Raw genomic sequence first — 16,667 nt, forward strand, 5'->3', positions numbered from 1 at the left:
TCCCGAGTGGCTGTGACTACAGGTGCATGCCACTGCACATGGCCCCTGCCAGACTTCTGGTAACAGCATGTATTTTGTCCCCACCATTCACCTTTCTCATCAGAGAGATCTGGTAAATGAGGCTTCACTGAACACTCAGAGCCCAAGACGTGATCGTTTAACAACCATCCATCTTTATCCATCAAACTAGATTCCCTAGTGTCCAGAGAAAAGGTTGTTCCCATTTTCCTTATGCTATAGGGACCTGCTATGGGAGGCAGACAGGCATAGGGGCAAGACAGAAGCAATGAACAGCCACTGGCTGGTCTCACTGGGTTATAAAGTGTGTTAGCTGGACTCTCTGGGCAAAAATCAAAAGTCTCAACTCAGATCTTACACAGACATCCAACATACAGCCAAGTCCATGATCCTCTGACCCACCAGGTTCATCATCCAGCCCTTCTCCTTCCTAGTGTCTAGAACCATTCATCTCCCTGCATCCTCAGCCCTGAACCAGCCCTGAGTCCAATTCTACCCTGATTTAGAGAAGGAGAGTGGATTAAAGACCTAGTTTAGAATTCAGCAACTCCAGCCTGTCTGCTGGCCATACTAGTGTTCGAAGTCCCCACTTTGAAACTAGGATTCGAGTCCCCACACTCTAGTCACTCCATCACAGATTTGCCTTAATACCAACAGTTCAGGGAGAATTTTCTGCCCCCAACCCCCAACATACACATACCCCTACACACAATGCATGCATACATGTACACACACTCACTCATCCTTTGCAAACACCAGAGGCCTGTATCTGATTCAGAGCTGTGCCTCAGGCCTTGAGTCGTGATCACAGTCTCTCTGATGCTGAATGGATAGACACAGACCATGTCACCTTGGGGTTTACAGTAGGCCTGGCACATACCAGGTGCCTGAGAAATGTCAGGAGAGCCAAATTCTTGCTCCCTCATGCCTGCTGCAAGAAAAGTCATAAGGAACAGGATCAAGAGTATGTCCTTGGGGATGAGACAGCCTAGCTTGGATTTGGGTTCTGGCACTTCGTCGGCTTTGGGATGGTGAACACATTCCTCAACCCCTTTGCACCTAGGTTTCCTCAAGGTTGCAAGGATTAGCAACGACATATGGAAATGTGTGCTGTAAAAATGCCTGCCTGGGTTTGATCTTGAGAAACGGTGCTATGAAAACAGAATATTATAACTCCCCTCCCCTTTCAGAGGGGAAATAAATCAGAAATATACATTTTTCTTCAGGAAAATAATTACTTGTAATGAAAATAAACTATGAAGAAATTATCGTACCTTTGTTTATCCAGTGCAAAAATGCTGCCTCTTCTCTGAAATATTTGTAAGGCCTTCTGGGTTATAAAGTGTGTTAGCTGGACTCTCTGGGCAAAAATCAAAGGTCTCAATTCCGAGCTTTCTTCTGAGTTTTCACCCTCCCTAAGCTACCTGATGCTCAAGGTCCAGAAATGCAAGAGATTGCTCAGCTGTGCACTCCATCTTTGCCTCTTGATAAAATATAAATCAGGCTGGGAGTGGTCGCTCACACCCATAGTCTCAGCACCTTGGGAGGCCAAGGCAGAAGGATCGCTTGAGCTCAGGAGTTTGAGACCAGCCTGTGCGATATAGTGGGATCCTATCTCTACAAAAATAAATAAATAAATAAAATAGGAATCAGAACCCTATATTCTGTGCAGACTCCTAGCTTTGTGAAGCACATTTTATATGCCTCCATGAAGCCATAAAACCTGGCAAGTGTAGGAGTTTGCTGAATGTTACACATTTACTCACTCGAGATATACATGTACAGAGTTTAGTTTTGTTTGGGATTTTTTAAAAAATGTCCTCTCCCTGTGTCCTCCTCCTCCTCCTCTGGTTGTTTCCCAGCACTGTGAATAACTCCAGGAGCCTTCAGTGTTTGAGGGGGCAGCTTCCTGTGTTGATTCTCCCTGTTGGAGGGAGGTGTAACAAGTTTCTATTGATAAAAGTGCTTTGGACAATTTCAGAAACTAAAATTCATCTCAAAACAAAATAGCGATGTTTACTGCTGTCGTTATTGTCAAGTCCTCGTATATCAGCTTTCCCCCAGACAGTGGCAGTCACCCACTTGCTAAGATACCAAATTTACCTCTTCTTGGAGTCTCCCTCCTTCTGCTTTCTGTCACCTTTCATTTCTTCAATAAATATTTCTCGGGCTCCCACTTTGTGCCGGCATGGTCCCGGACACAGCAGATCCAGAGGTGAATGAGACAGGCACGTGCCTCCCTGCTTCATCCATGTCCTTTCTAGTGGGGTGGCAGATGATGAACAAAACCAACTGATGTTACTCTAGATGGCAATAAAAGTGTTATGGCACTGTAATGGGCTGGAGGGATGGCGGAGGGTACCATTCAGACCACAGGGCCAAGGAAGACCCCTCGGAAGAGGGTATTTAGGCAGAGAGCCAGCTGCATGACCTGGCAAAGGGGGCACAGACTCCCAGGAGACAGAAAGACAGCATGAAGGTCCAAGAGCAGAACAAGCCTGGAGTGTTTGAGAAACAGAAAGGCCGGTATGAGGAGGGGAGGGGGATCTTAGATGAGGTTAGGAGGTAAGAATAGGCAGCAGGTCACACAGGGCTGCAGGCCAAGGTTTCATTCCAAGGACTGTGAGAAAACAAGGAGAGCAGATTAAAAAGATCTGTCTTGTGGCTCCGCAGAGAAGGCACTGCACGATTTGAGAGCAGAAGCCAAGACCGCTCGGGAGGCTGTTGTGAAAGTCCCAGTAAGAGATGAGGTGGCACGGACTGGAACGGGGGAGAGAGAGGTGAGAAGGCGCTGGAGGCAGGATCTATTTCAGAGCTGATAGGACTTGACAGTGGGTTGAGGTGGGTGTGAAGGAAAGAGGAAGGAAAGCAGGCCCTCTGCCTCCCCAGTACGCGCTTCACCAGCCTTCCTGACCAGCCAAGACCCTGGCCCAGCTCCCACCTCCACCCAAGCACCACCCTGATTTCCCTCCTCACAGGCTACATGTTCCAGAGCCCCCCTCCTCTCTCACCTGCACTCTCACCTCCCCAGCTTCTGTTGTAACTCCAAGAAGGAGAAGGAGGGAAAAAAAGGACGTGACTCGAATCTGCAATGGCAGCTGCTCTTGGCCCAGTGTGAATGTGTCTGGGATGTAAATCTGTTGTCTCTCTGGATAAAACAGGAAACAATTACTCATGCAGATGAAAAACTTTTATTCCCCTCCTTGACGGCTAACATCTCAAGGAGCCTTTACTATGTCAGTCCTCAGCTGAGATAGAAGCAAATATTTAACATCTATAGTCTCTGGGATAATGTAAGACAGCTCCTGGTTTAATAATGAGCTTCCGATTTTTGGCAGGACCACGGAGATACAAGGCAGGGAGAGGAGGAAGGCAAAGAACAGCGAGAGAGGTTCTAGGGAAGTGCACCTGAGAATTGCATGTGAAAATTACTTCAAAGTCGGGGAAGTCGATATGGTACTGGGTACTGGTCTAGTTACTGAGATGATACAGGGACTCCTGGGAGAGATGAGCCCTTAGCCCCTGGGCAGCGGACAGGGACCAGAACTGGAAATTACAGCCCTGGGTTCCAAGCTGGGGCTCATTTCATTCCATCATTCACTCATTTAACACATCTTCATTGAGCATCCACAATGTGCCAAGCCCTGTGTAGATTTTACTTTAGGTACTGGCAGGAGTGGGAGGGGATTAACAAGTAAACAGAAAAATTATGATGCAGAGTAAGCATTAGAATAAACCAGCACAGATTTGGATGCTGCTAATAAGAGCCCAAAGAAATTGCATCTAAGCAGAGGCCTTAGGAGGAGGTGGGCAAAGGCAGAAGAGATGGAATTCCAGGCAGAGGGAACAGCATATGCAAAGGCAGAAAGGCAAGAGGTGCTCAGCAGGCCCAGGGAGTTGCTAAGAGCTCAGTGTAGCTGCAAAGTAGATTGTAAAGTGTGGAAGGCAGCTTCTAAAATAGCTCCCAAGTTCTTCACCTCCTGCAGTTTATCCTTTGCACGGTCCTTGAATGTAGGTATGACCTGTGCATTGCTTCCAATCTGTAGAAAACAGGACAAAGGTGGCTGGGCGCGGTGGCTCACGCCTGTAATCCCAGCACTTTGGGAGGCCGAGGTGGGTGGATCACAAGGTCAGGAGATCGAGTCCATCCTGGCTAACACGTGAAACTCTGTCTCTACTAGAAATACAAAAAGTGCTGGGTGTGGTGTTTGTTTATTTATTTATTTTTCAACTGAAAAAGCTTAGTAGCCCAGCCCTGTGGTCATCCACTAACTCCAAAGTTATCAACTAGTGCTTAAGCTAGTTACGGGCTTATAAACACCAGAATTCTAGCTCAGCTGCAACAGAGATTAGTCAACAGCTGGCAAAGAGAAACACAGACAGGTGGACAAGAGCCAGAGAACACCAGAGACAAGAGCGAGGCTGATTAGGAAGCCAGAGCTGCGAAGCCAGACAGCCAGCAGCCTCTTTCCAACCCTGTTCCTCCACTACATCGTCACTCAGGTTTCTCTTTTCTTTGCTGCTTTCCTGGCTCACTTGAATCAATTCACAGGTGACTCCATACACCTGTCTGCCTCTGTACTTCCGACCCCAGTGGGGTCTTCATCCCTATCCAAAGGAGGCTGGAGAGTGAGGATTGCTTATCCAACTCTGGCTGAGGGCAGCTTCTGGAACAAAGAGGCTGCTTAGAACATGCCCATGGAAAGAAGTTTAATTGAATCCTTTGGAATTCCCCGCTTGTTGATGCTGGAGTGAAGCAGAGATATTCCATTCCATGAGGCCCATTTTGTAGATGGGGAACTGAGGCTAGAAAACATGTCCCTTGAGCCCTGTTTTTAATGATGACAAAGAGACAGTGGTGTGTAGTACAAAAGGCCTTGAACCACAGATGCAGAGATCTGGGCTTTACTTGTACCACTGTCAGGGACGCCCTGGTTGACTGCAGACAAGCCACTTATTCTCTGAATTTAGGAGAAAATCAGAAATTGCTGATTCATCACTCACTCAGCAAACATTTCTGGAGCCTCTTTGACGTGTCAGGCCTGGGGATAACTATTGAAATATGTGGGCTCCAAACTGTAGCCAGATCACATCATGGAAGTCGGGTTTGGCCCTGCGGATGGCTTTCGGTCACGTTTTCTCACTTGCTGTGTCTTCTTCACATATGTGTAAATGAGAGAAAAGCAGGCCTGTTTTTCAGGCTGCTATGCAGATTGAATAGTAACGTAGGATGGTGCAAAGAGCAGCCCTGGCCTGCAGAGGCTCTCAAGCTGTAGACAGCATTGGTCAATGGACTGCTGCAAAGAGCCAGCAACAGGCAGGACACTCAGTAGACCAGGGTCCACTCTGGAAACACTTCGTCCAAGCCACACACCTCTGGAAACTTAGCAGGAAGGCTTAATTTGAAACATTTGTGGTCATACTTCAGGATGTCACTTGTAATTTCCATGATCTGTAAAAAGGTGAACTTTCACACTCACATTTAATAGCTTCATTCTAACATCTCAGGTACCCCATAAACACATCACTCTGCACCCACAAAAATTACAAATAAAAAAATTTTATGTTGAATCTAATCAACAGAAAATAGCTTGAATCTAATCAAAACTATAGACAAAATCATGCGTTTGATATTCTGGTAACTTTTTGGAAATACAGAAATGCATATTAATCATTGCAATTCTCTATCTTTGCAGCAGTTATAGCCTATCGGGAAAAATTCCGAGAAATAGAAAAGCATTACAGATGGGATGGAATCATTAACAAGAGGTAGATTATGGAAATTTCCAAATGAGGGGCATGAGTAGTAGGGGTGACCTCAGCTTCCAAAGGGGTCTCTGGCCATAGAGTGAGGCAGGAGATTCCAGGTGAGCCCAGACAGGAGCAAGGAGGGGTTGGGCTTGTGACCAGAGCTGGAGTCCGGGAAGGGCCTCCACTGGCCACCCTGAGTACGACGAAGCTGTGGTACAATACCCAGCAGGGGCCTCACCACGCGCAGACAGGGCCCTCACCCCCTCCTGAGCTTCGAGCCCCCAGGGAGGCAGGCAGGAAGTGGTGTTTGCAGAGAGCGTTCAGCAGAGTGCCCAGCAGATGGCCTTTGTGCAGATGGTACATTTCCCAGGAGATCTCTCTCCCTGCCCTCCAGCCCCACCCCTGGTTCCAGGGAGGGCCACACCAGGGCAGGATCCAGCAGGACAGCAAGAAGCCAGCTCCCTGCCTGCCTGACTACACAGTGCCTGTGGCTCTCAGACAGGGCAGTAGTGGAGCAGTGGAGCTGCAGCCAGCCAGAACCCTGTTCAAATTTCAACTCTGCCTCTTACTAGTTGGTTGACCTGGGCACTTCCTTCCTTTTCTGGCCTCTATCGCCTTCTCTGTAAAACTGAACATGAATACCCGTCTCATTGGACATTGCATCCACCCGATGTTTACTGGGCATCAGTTATGAGTTAGGCACTGTTCCTGCTGTGAGATCCCAATGACACCTGGGGAGATCGATCATCATACTCAATAGAGCTTTCATTTATCATGTGCGTGCTTCCTCTATACCAGACCCTGGATGAAATGGTTTACAGCTAGTATCTCGTTTAATCTTCACCAAAACCCAAGCAGAGGTCGAATCATCCCATTTAACAGTTCAGAAAAAGAAGGCTCAGGAGGTGAAGCAAGCTGCCCAAAGAGTTTCAGCTTTAGCACAGCACAGCTGGGATGGAACCAAGGCCTGTGGGACACCAGCCTGCCTCGCAGTACCTCCCAAGGAGTCCACACCTGGGACATTCTGGGGAAATGCCTGGGATTAGCCAAGGTCCTTGATCCCCTTCCCACACTGCGTTGCACACAGGATGGGGCACACTAAGTGTCCATACCCAGTCAGGAGTGACTGGTGGAGGGTAGAACAGCATAACCAGGCATTCCACCTCACATCCGGGTCCTGCCCCTACATCTCAGTGGGACCTCAGCCAAGTGGCTCCCCATCTGGGCCTGGGCAATGAAGAGATGACAGTTGATAAAGATCTTTAGAGAGTTCTCTGAGCACTGATCAAATATAGAGTCACCATTTGGATCAGAGGGAGCTCGTGTTTCTGGCCTTGGATGCTGGCCTGCCACTCTCTAGCTTTGTGACCTTGGGTAAGTGACTTAACCTCTCTGAGCCTCGATCCAACTCAATTTTCCTGTCTGTATTCTAGGGATAGTAGTAATGCCTTCCTCACAGTGCTCAGAGGTTAAAGGAGATGATAGAGGCAAAGTGCCAGAGCAGGGTGCCAGGCCCCAACGGGGTGCAATGACATGCTGTGATCATAAGAAGAGTGGGCATGGTGGTAACCCCATATCCCTGCATCCTCCTGGCCCCAAGCATGGGAGGCAACACCCAGTAAACCTGTGGAATTGAGTTGAATCTACCAACCCCAGATAAGAACCCATGTGCAGTGACATGAACCCACTTGTAAAGACCTCATAGGAAAAAAATATGCTTTGTCCACAGTCCAGGATGGGAGGCCCAGTGAGGGCTTTATTGAGCAGGGCAGAATCTATTTTCTTTTTTCTCTTTTTTATTGTTTTGTTTTGTTTTTTTTTTTTTTTTGAGACGGAGTCTTGCTCTGTCTCCCAGGCTGGAGTGAAGTGGCGCGATCTCGGTTCACGGCAAGCTCCGCCTCCCGGGTTCACGCCATTCTCCCGCCTCAGCCTCCCGAGTAGCTGGGACTACAGGTGCCCGCCACCATGCCTGGCTAATTTTTTTATTTTTAATAGAGACGGGGTTTCACCATGTTAGCCAGGATGGTCTCGATCTCCTGACCTTGTGATCCCCCCGCCTCTGCCTCCCAAAGGGCTGGGATCACAGGCATGAGCCACCATGCCCGGCCCAGTGTCTATTTTCTTTCCCTCCATGTTAGAGTCAAGCCCATGTAGGGAGCTCCAAATGCCATGCCTTTCCCTAGCCGGTGACTGCTGTTATGCCGAACCCCTATCTTCTCCAATGGGGATGGCAGCAGGTTCGAGAAGCTGAAGAAGGGACCCAGGCCTGGTGAAGGAGACACGGAGTTTTACTGGGGCTTACATGCAGGGGAGAGCATCTAGCAGTGGTAGGCTGGGCAGGAGAGCCACACAACTTGCAAAACGCATGCAGCGTATATAGCATCTTCACTTAGCACCCGCCCCCAACAGTCTCCACCTGGCAACATTTACCTAACCTAAAACAAGGGGCCTTGATCCCCTGTACTGTCTGTGTTGCACAGGACCGGACAGGAGCTCAGATGTTCGTCATAGATAAGGAATGGGAATGAATCTCCAGGTTGGCCACGCCCAGATTCATTAGCTCAGAACTCCAAACCACATTCACCTGCACCTGCCACAAGGGTCATTCTTAGGGGATGCTTAAGTTATTGCTATCAGGTGTGTTCACCGTAAGCGGCTTTTGGGGAAATTGCCTGCTGGGTCTGGATGAGCAGGACCATCATAGGAGAAGGTCCCCCACGGTCAGAAGAGCCTGGTGATCTCAAGCACATCAGCTCTCCGGGCCTTACCTTCCCCATGCATCCATCCAGGGACCTCTTCCTCTGTGTCACTCTGGGCTCCATCCTCTTGGTGCATTTGGAGTCAGATGAGACCTTGGTTCAAATCCTTGGCTGGAGGGATGCAAGATGCACATGGAAGGAGAACCAATTCATCCTGTCCAGGCTCTTCTAGAGCAGCTGGTCCCCTGCTGAACTGTCTAGCTGACCCTAGACACCACAGCAAGCCCAGCCAAGGTGGGCCAAGCCAGGCCCTGATAGGCAGAAACACTCAGCTGACTTGAGACATGCGGGCAACAGTAACTGCTCGCTACATTTCGTGTGGCTTGTCATGGAGCAATAGCTCACCGGTGCAACCAAGAGGCAGCAGGGCGGTGCGTGCGGTAAGCAAACAGCCGTCCAACTGCCAAGGAACATTTCATATAGGAAGGCAGTATACAAAGGCAGGAAGCCTTGACAGCACCTGCAGTTTACCAGCAGTGTAGCTGTGAGGCCTGGTGCTGTGGGGGTCCTTCTACCACAAGAGAAGCCAGCCTGGGGACAGAGGATGGAGGAGACCCTGTTCCCCACTTGTCCCCTCGTGTGCTCCCACACGGCACAGATATTTGATGCTCAGAGCTGTGCCAGGCATCTTACAAAGGTGAAGGAAAGGAAAACTGTATAAATGGGGATGCCAGCTCAGTGCCCTGACCTGATGAACCAGTGCTGGAAGCTTCTGTTCAGGGATAAAAATAAGTGCTTCTTATTTCAGCTACAGTAGCAGGCTGTCTTTTGCCTGCTGCTGAAACTCCTATCTGATGCACAGCGGCTGCCTGGTCCCTGCAACTCCCTGATTTCTGCAAGACCAGGCCAGACACCAAGAACCTCCCATTCTGTCCCCATGCCAGAGGTCTGTGCCTAGTTGGTGCACTTCTGAATGCAATTAAAAAGCTGGTTTGAGGCCAGGTGCCATGACTCATGCCTGTAATCCCCACACTATGGGTGGCCGAAGCAGGTGGACCGCTTGGTCAGGAGTTCAAGACCAGCCTGACCAACATGGTGAAATGCCGTCTCTACTAAAAATACAAAAATTAGCCTGGTGTGGTGGTGTATACCTGTAATCCCAGCTACTTGGGAGGCTGAGGCAGAAGAATCACTTGAACCCAGGAGGCGAAGGCTGCAGTGAGCCGAGATCGTGCCACTGCACTCTAGCCTGAGTGACAGAGTAAGACTCAGTCTCAAAAAAAAAAACCATTGTTTGGTGCTCAGCCCAAATGTGGGACATTTTGTTTCTATTTTATTTTTTTCTCAATTGATTCTTTATGAAAAGTTCTTAACCTGCTCTGCCTTTTAAAACACTCTGTGTCACCCCCCCGCAAACAGCACAATCCAACAAGGTGCTGGTACTACTTCAAATTGCTGTCCACTTAAGATTAAAGTCCAAAAAGAAAGAGAGAAAATAAATAATCACAAGGCATGAAACTGACCACACCACTGTTGTCCCCTCTTTGGCTCCACACACGCTCTCAGACTTCCTGTTTCTGATTGCAGGCATGTAGCTGGAAGGTGAACTGAGATAGTATGAAAACAGGTGGAACCGGCTGCAAAAAGAGCACTGGGGCAGGAAACCTGGATCCTGTGCTGCTCGGATGGACTTGGCTGTGTGACCTTGGACTTGGCCATCCACTCTCTGTGCTTCAGTTTTCTCCTGTGTTCAGGGCATCATCACTAAGTCCTTTTCCCACTCTGCTCCTCTGTGAATTGAGTGAGGATCTTTCTCTTTAATTTCAGCCTCCATCTTGTAAACCAAAAAGTATCTGAGACAGGTCTCAATCGATTTACAGATTTGTTGTGCCAAGGTTAAGGACATGCCTGGAAGTAAAAAAAAAAAAAAAAAAAAACACGAAATTCCAGCAACAGTCTCTAGTCTGTGCCTTTCTTCAAAGATGATTTTGAGGGCTTTGATATTTAAAATGGAAAAGCAAGCTGGAGGGGAGAAAGGCAGGATATGGTCACATGACTGAATCCACATGTTACAAAGGAAAAGGAGCAGGTAGGGGATAGTCAATTATGTATTTGTCTCATGCTCAGCAATCAGCAGTTTACGTAAGATAAGGTGAACATAGAGAAGCTACCTGTGGAGCTATTTAACCTTTTATCTGTAGCGATCTACTTAGGAGCAAAAGGAACGGCAGCTTCTTGCATGACTCAGCTTTCAGCTTTTTTTTTTTTTTTTTTTTTTTTTGCCTATTTGGCATAGTGAATTGGGTTCCCAAGTTTTAATTTTCCTTTTAGAATCTGCAGCTGCAACCATGTCCCATGAGTGTAGTAAGGCTTAGGGTGTTTTTGGAGATGAGCAGGCCGGAGTTTTAATCCAACTATGATGCCCAAATGCTAAGTTAATGTTGGACAAATATTTAACCAACCTGATCTTCAGTTTGTCATCAGTAAATGGGGAATAATAATAATAATACCTTCTTTTGATAATTAGAGACAATGCATATGAGATATAAGCACACAGCAGATGTTCCATGGCTGGTAAATATTCTCCCTCTTCTTCTTTGTGTAGTCTGCTTGCTGTGTGTCTATGGAAGTCAGATGAGCATTTGCCCAGAGGCTGGGTAGATGGAGCCCACAAGCTCATAAGAATAAAATAACTAGAATGGAAACAGAAAATTAGATGTTCCATATGTTGTAACTCATTTTTGGCTGGAAATTATAGAGACCTCGGTTGGGAGTGTCATTAGATACTTGGAAAGGATGGGCAATGATTAGCACAGGTGGCTGGAGATGAACTCCCTGAACCGGCCCTGACATCTTGTTAGAGAGAGAAAAGCTCACATAGGTATGAGCCTAGAATTTCAGTTAATATGCATTTATTCCGTATCTTGTCATCACAGAGTTGAGTTTCGCAGTCTGCTAAGAGCAAAGAACTTCCCAGTAATATTGAAAGGTAATAGTCCTAAGGACCTTGAAAAGCCACATTTGTTAGGGAGTTTATTGCAGAATAGCATGCTTCTTCAGTAAAAGTGGAAAATCACCTTTGTGATTGATTTCACCGGACAGCACTAGTGATCCCCCATCATGACTTCCACTTTCGCATTCAGTCACCTCCACCTGTTGTGCATCTGGCAGAAACAGGAAAATGGCTAATGATATCTTTCCCCAGATGAGTATTTGTTTTGTATATAAGAATAATGTGACCAGACGCGGTGGCTCACGCCTGTTGCGGAAAGTCAAGGACCCCGAACGGAGGCCAAATTAATACTTTCATAATTTCTTACACCTGTCTTTACTGTAATCTCTGAACATAAATTGTGAAGATATCATGGACACCTATCACTTCCCCAATGAATATCCTTGTGATTTCCTATGCCTGTCTTTACTTTAACCTCTTAATCCTGTCATCTTCTTTGTAAGCTGAGGAGGATGAATGTCACCTCAAGACCCTGTGATGATTGTGTTAACTGCACAAATCGTTTGTAGAGCATGTGTGTTTGAACAATATGAAATCTGGGCATCTTAAAAAAAAAGAACAGGGTAACAGCGATGTTCAGGTAACAAGAGAGGTAACTTTGAACTGGCTGCTGGTGAGCCGGACGGAACAGAGCTATATTTCTCCTCTTTCAAAAGCAAATAGGAGAAGTATCGCTGAATTCTTCTTCTCAGCAAGGAACAGCCCTGAGAAAGAGAATGCGCCCTGAAGGTAGGCTTATAGACAGCCCCTTTTAAGGCATTCCGTCTTTTATGGTCAAAGCCCAAGGGATGAAATAAGTCCCAGTCTCTGTAGCGCTCCCAGGCTTATTAGGTGGAGGAAAATTCCTGACTAATAAATTTTGGTCAGAGGTTATCTGCTCTCAAACCGTTTCCTGATAAGATGTTATCAAGGACAATGCATGCCGAAACTTCATTAGCAATTTTAATTTCACCTCATCTGGTGGTCCTGTGATCTCACCCTGCCTCCATTTGCTTTGTGATATTTTATTACCTTGTGAAGTATGTGATCTCTGACCCATACCCTATTCGTGCACTCCCTCCCCTTTTGAAAATCGCTAATAAAACTTGCTGGTTTTACAGCTCGGGGAACATCACGGCTCCTGCCGACATGTGCTGTCTCCTGCGGACACCCAGCTTTGAATTTCTTTCTCTTGTGCTCTTTCCCTTTATTTCTCAACCCAGCCGAGACACTTAGGAAATAGTAAAGAACCCACGTTAAACATTGGGAGTGGGTTCTCCTGATAATGCCTGTAATCCCAGCACTTTGGGAGGCCGAGGAGGACAGATCACGAGGTCAGGAGATGGAGACCATGCTGGCTAACACAGTGAAACCCTGTCTCTACTAAAAATACAAAAAAATTAGCTGGGCATGGTGGCAGGTGCCTGTAGTCCCAGCTACTTGGGAGGCTGAGGCAGGAGAATGGCGTGAATCGGGGAGGTGGAGCTTGCAGTGAGCCTACCTAGATCGTGCCATTGCACTCCAGCCTGGGCGACAGAGCGAGACTCTGTCTCAAAAAAAAAAAAAAAAGAATAACGTAACTTTAAACGAGTATAGAATAACAAATCATCTCAACCACAGTAAAGCTCCTGAGAAGAAGTGAGCCAACAGCAATCAGATCCAGCTGCTGAGGCCACAGGGACTTTTTGTGGGAGGCCTCAGAGACCATCTGAGAGGAAGGGTGTCTGAATGAAGAGTGGGAGAATATCTCAGCCCAGAAGCTACTCCATTTCTTAATCTAAAAACACAGAGGTCTGTGCTTTTGTGTGGATTTGTGCCGGGTCAATTTAGCTAAGCTAGAAATACGTTTTCCAGAATTTCCTTTCCTGTATAGCTGCAGGTTACCAGGGGCCCAAGAGAAATTCACTGTGAGATTTGCAAGCTGAAACAGCAGTCACATTCTTCTTGCACTCAGAAGGAAATCTAGCCGAGCATTCAGCACGGGTACTCCACAAGTAAACATCAGGGGATGGAGCAGAGAGGGGCCAAGGGCACATTCGCTAGCCTCAAGGTTCAGGGTTAGACCCCTGGGTTGGTGTGGTCTGCTGCATGATGTCCCCACAGATCTAGCCAGGTCTTTGTCTCTGGAACCTATAAGTGTTACTTCATGTGGCAAAATAAACTTTGCAGACACTGCTTAAGATTAAGTTATAGATCTTGAGGCCAGGCACGGTGGCTCATGCCTGTAATCCCAGCGCTTTGGGAGGCCGAGGCAGATCACCTGAGGTCAGCAGTTCGAGACCAGCCTGGCCTACACGGCAAAACCCTGTCTCTACTAAAAATACAAAAAGGTAGCTGGAGGTGGTGGTGCACACCTGTAATCTCAGTTACTTGGGAGGCTGAGGCAGGAGAATCGCTTGAACCCAGGAGGCAGAGGTTGCAGTGAACCGAAATGGTGCTACGGTACTCCAAGCTGGGTGATAGAGTGAGACCACATCTAAAAAACATATTAAGTTCTAGACCTATAGATGATCCTGGATCGCTGACATAGGCCCTAAAAGTCATCACACAAGTGTCCTTATAAGAGGGACAGAGGGACATCTGACTGCAGAAAAGGAAAGGCAACGTGAAGATGAAAGCAGAGGGAGATCTGAGGATGCTACGCTGCTGGCCTTGAAGAGGAGGAAGGGGGACCATGGGCCAAGGAATGTAGCTCTCCAAGCTAGAAAAGGCCAGGAAGCAGATTCTCTCCTAGAGCCTCAGGAGAGAGGACGGCCCTACCTTGGTTTCAGCCTAGTAAAACTCATTCCGCACCTCTGACCTCCAGAACTATCAGACAATGTTTGCAGGCACTCAGTTTGTGGGATTTGTTACAGCAGCCCTAGGAAGCTAACATCCCTGTTAAGGTTCAGGGTCGTTCCCAGACAGGGGACTAGGAGTAGGATCCATCCAGCGCTGCTCTGATCTTGCTGTTACCTTCAGGAGATCCCAGGGAAGAGTTTGGAAAAGGGGAGGCTTTGGGTGTGGAATAGTTAAGTGACGTGTCATACAACCACACCAGAGGACACTGTGTGTGTGTGAAAAATGACATCCCATAGAGGTTGGATGATGCAGGGAAATGCTTAGGATGTAATGCCGAACAAAAAGAACAAGGAATTTTTTTAAGTACACGTAGTAGAACTCGACTGTGCTAAAAAGGGGGGGCAAGTCCAGGCTGAGAGCAAACAAAACAAAATATTGCAAAATGTACCCAAAGGCTATCTCTGGCTGGGGGGACTCACGTGATGACTGTTTACTCTGTACTTTTCTGTGTAGGGTCTCGTTTAGGAGGATTCAGGCCTGCAGAACAGCGGCTGCTAAATGAGCAACTTATAGCCAGAAGATTTTCAAATGTCAGCAGATCAGGAGCTCTGAGATAACATCAGAGGCCTCCCAGCTGCTCGTGGGACCCTCAGGGTTGGACCATGGGAGGGGAGGAGGGGGAAGAAGAGAGTGTTGGAAGAACTAAGGAGGCAAGTTACAGACAATCATCTGCCAGCAAACAGGTTTTTTTTTTTTTTTTTTTTTTTTTTTTTTTTTTTTTTTTTTTTTTTGAGGCGGAGTCTCGCTCTGTCACCCGGACTGGAGTGCAGTGGCCAGATCTCGGCTCACTGCAAGCTCCGCCTCCCGGGTTTACGCCATTCTCCTGCCTCAGCCTCCCCAGTAGCTGGGACTACAGGCGCCCGCCACCTCGCCCGGCTAGTTTTTTTGTATTTTTAGTAGAGACGGGGTTTCACCATATTAGCCAGGATGGTCTCGATCTCCTGACCTCGTGATCCGCCCGTCTCGGCCTCCCAAAGTGCTGGGATTACAGGCTTGAGCCACCGCGCCCGGCCGCAAACAGGTTTTCTAACCCGCCTTGCCTGTGGCTGCGCCTTGCCTGTGGCTGCGCCTTGCCTGTGGCTGCGCCTTGCCTGTGGCTGCGGCACTGTTCTCTTTTTGCGAGGGAAGTGGGAATACAATGTTTGCCTTTCCCATTCTCTAGGTCTCTGAATTGTTGGGAAACACACATCCAGGCCAACAGCAGGCTCATTTTAGCAAGCACCATTTCACACTGCTGCCAGCTGGGGCTGGATGGGGCTGGCGGGCATGGCAGCCTTCTCTCCCTGTCTCCAGAGCCGGGCTGAGACTACGCCACTGCCTCCGGGCTGGAAGGTGACTTTTATCTCCAAAAGAGCTGATCCTAGTTCTCTAGTTCTCCACGTGGTTTAGACATGAAGAAGCCCAGGACTGGAGGAAGAGACAGCAGTGCCGGCAGATCGCTGGGTGAAGCTGTGTCTATCTGGTGCCGCCATGAGTCACAAATTGGCAGGGTCCTGTGTTCAGAGGAGCCCTGGGCTGCCCAGCGGAGAGAGCTGTCAGGACGGACCCTTCTAAACCAGAAGCATGGGTCTTGGCTGCTGGGTGAGGAGCGGATCTGCCAGTTCCAGGCAGCGGGATCAGAGTGAGGAAGGGGCTTCTCCAAGCTTTGTGCTAATGGGAATTAGGCTGAGAAGGGACTTCCAACCTAGTAGAGCTTGGCTGGAGGCCTGGAGCAGCAAAGCTGTCTTTTGGCACTAAAAATTAATAACATGGAAAGCTGAGAAAGAACGAGGCTCTGAGCCTGCCTACCAGGCAGCCTGGGCAGAAGTCAAAGAATTCTATTTTTATCAAGAAGTGCCACGTTCTATTACACTACTCTAAAAGAGATGCTCATTTTTAACATGGCAAGGAAGTCTCCGTCAGGGGTAGCTCTGAAAGGAAAGGTCTGAGTTGCAGGGTGTGTGTGTACATATGTATATGTGCATATGTGTGTACATCTGTGTGCATGTGTGTGCATACATATATGATATATAAATATATATAAATATATTTAAATATAAAAACATATAAATACATTTATATACATAAATATATCTAAATATATGTATATAAATGTATACACATATATGTGTGTGTGTATATATATATGCATGCATGTGTACATGTGTGAGCACCTACAGGGGCTGTTCAGAGAAGCCAGAAAATGTGACTACAGAGATTTTTAACACCTGCGGCCTGGCTGGATTGGAGGCATGTGCCTGCTGGTCACTTCCCCTAGGCCAGATAAACAACCCAAGCGTCATACCCAGGACCCTGCATATTCACTGCAAACTCCAGAGGTCCCCAGTTGAGCTCACTGTCCTCCTGTCCAAGTCTGCCCCTCCTGT

At 47.8% G+C, this 16,667-nt stretch overlaps 1 pseudogene across 1 annotated transcript; it reads right to left on the reverse strand.

Moving 5' to 3' along the window:
* Positions 1–3,193: 3,193 nt before the first annotated feature.
* Positions 3,194–9,576, reverse strand: LOC117071454 (annotated as a pseudogene). Its single transcript, XR_004432305.1, has 2 exons — positions 8,538–9,576; positions 3,194–5,470 (listed from the first exon to the last, which is right to left on the reverse strand). The product of XR_004432305.1 is annotated as an uncharacterized LOC117071454 (transcript).
* Positions 9,577–16,667: the final 7,091 nt, after the last annotated feature.

Source organism: Trachypithecus francoisi, unplaced genomic scaffold (assembly GCF_009764315.1).
Source record: "Trachypithecus francoisi isolate TF-2019V2 unplaced genomic scaffold, Tfra_2.0 Lachesis_group3, whole genome shotgun sequence".
Lineage (NCBI taxonomy): Eukaryota > Metazoa > Chordata > Mammalia > Primates > Cercopithecidae > Trachypithecus > Trachypithecus francoisi.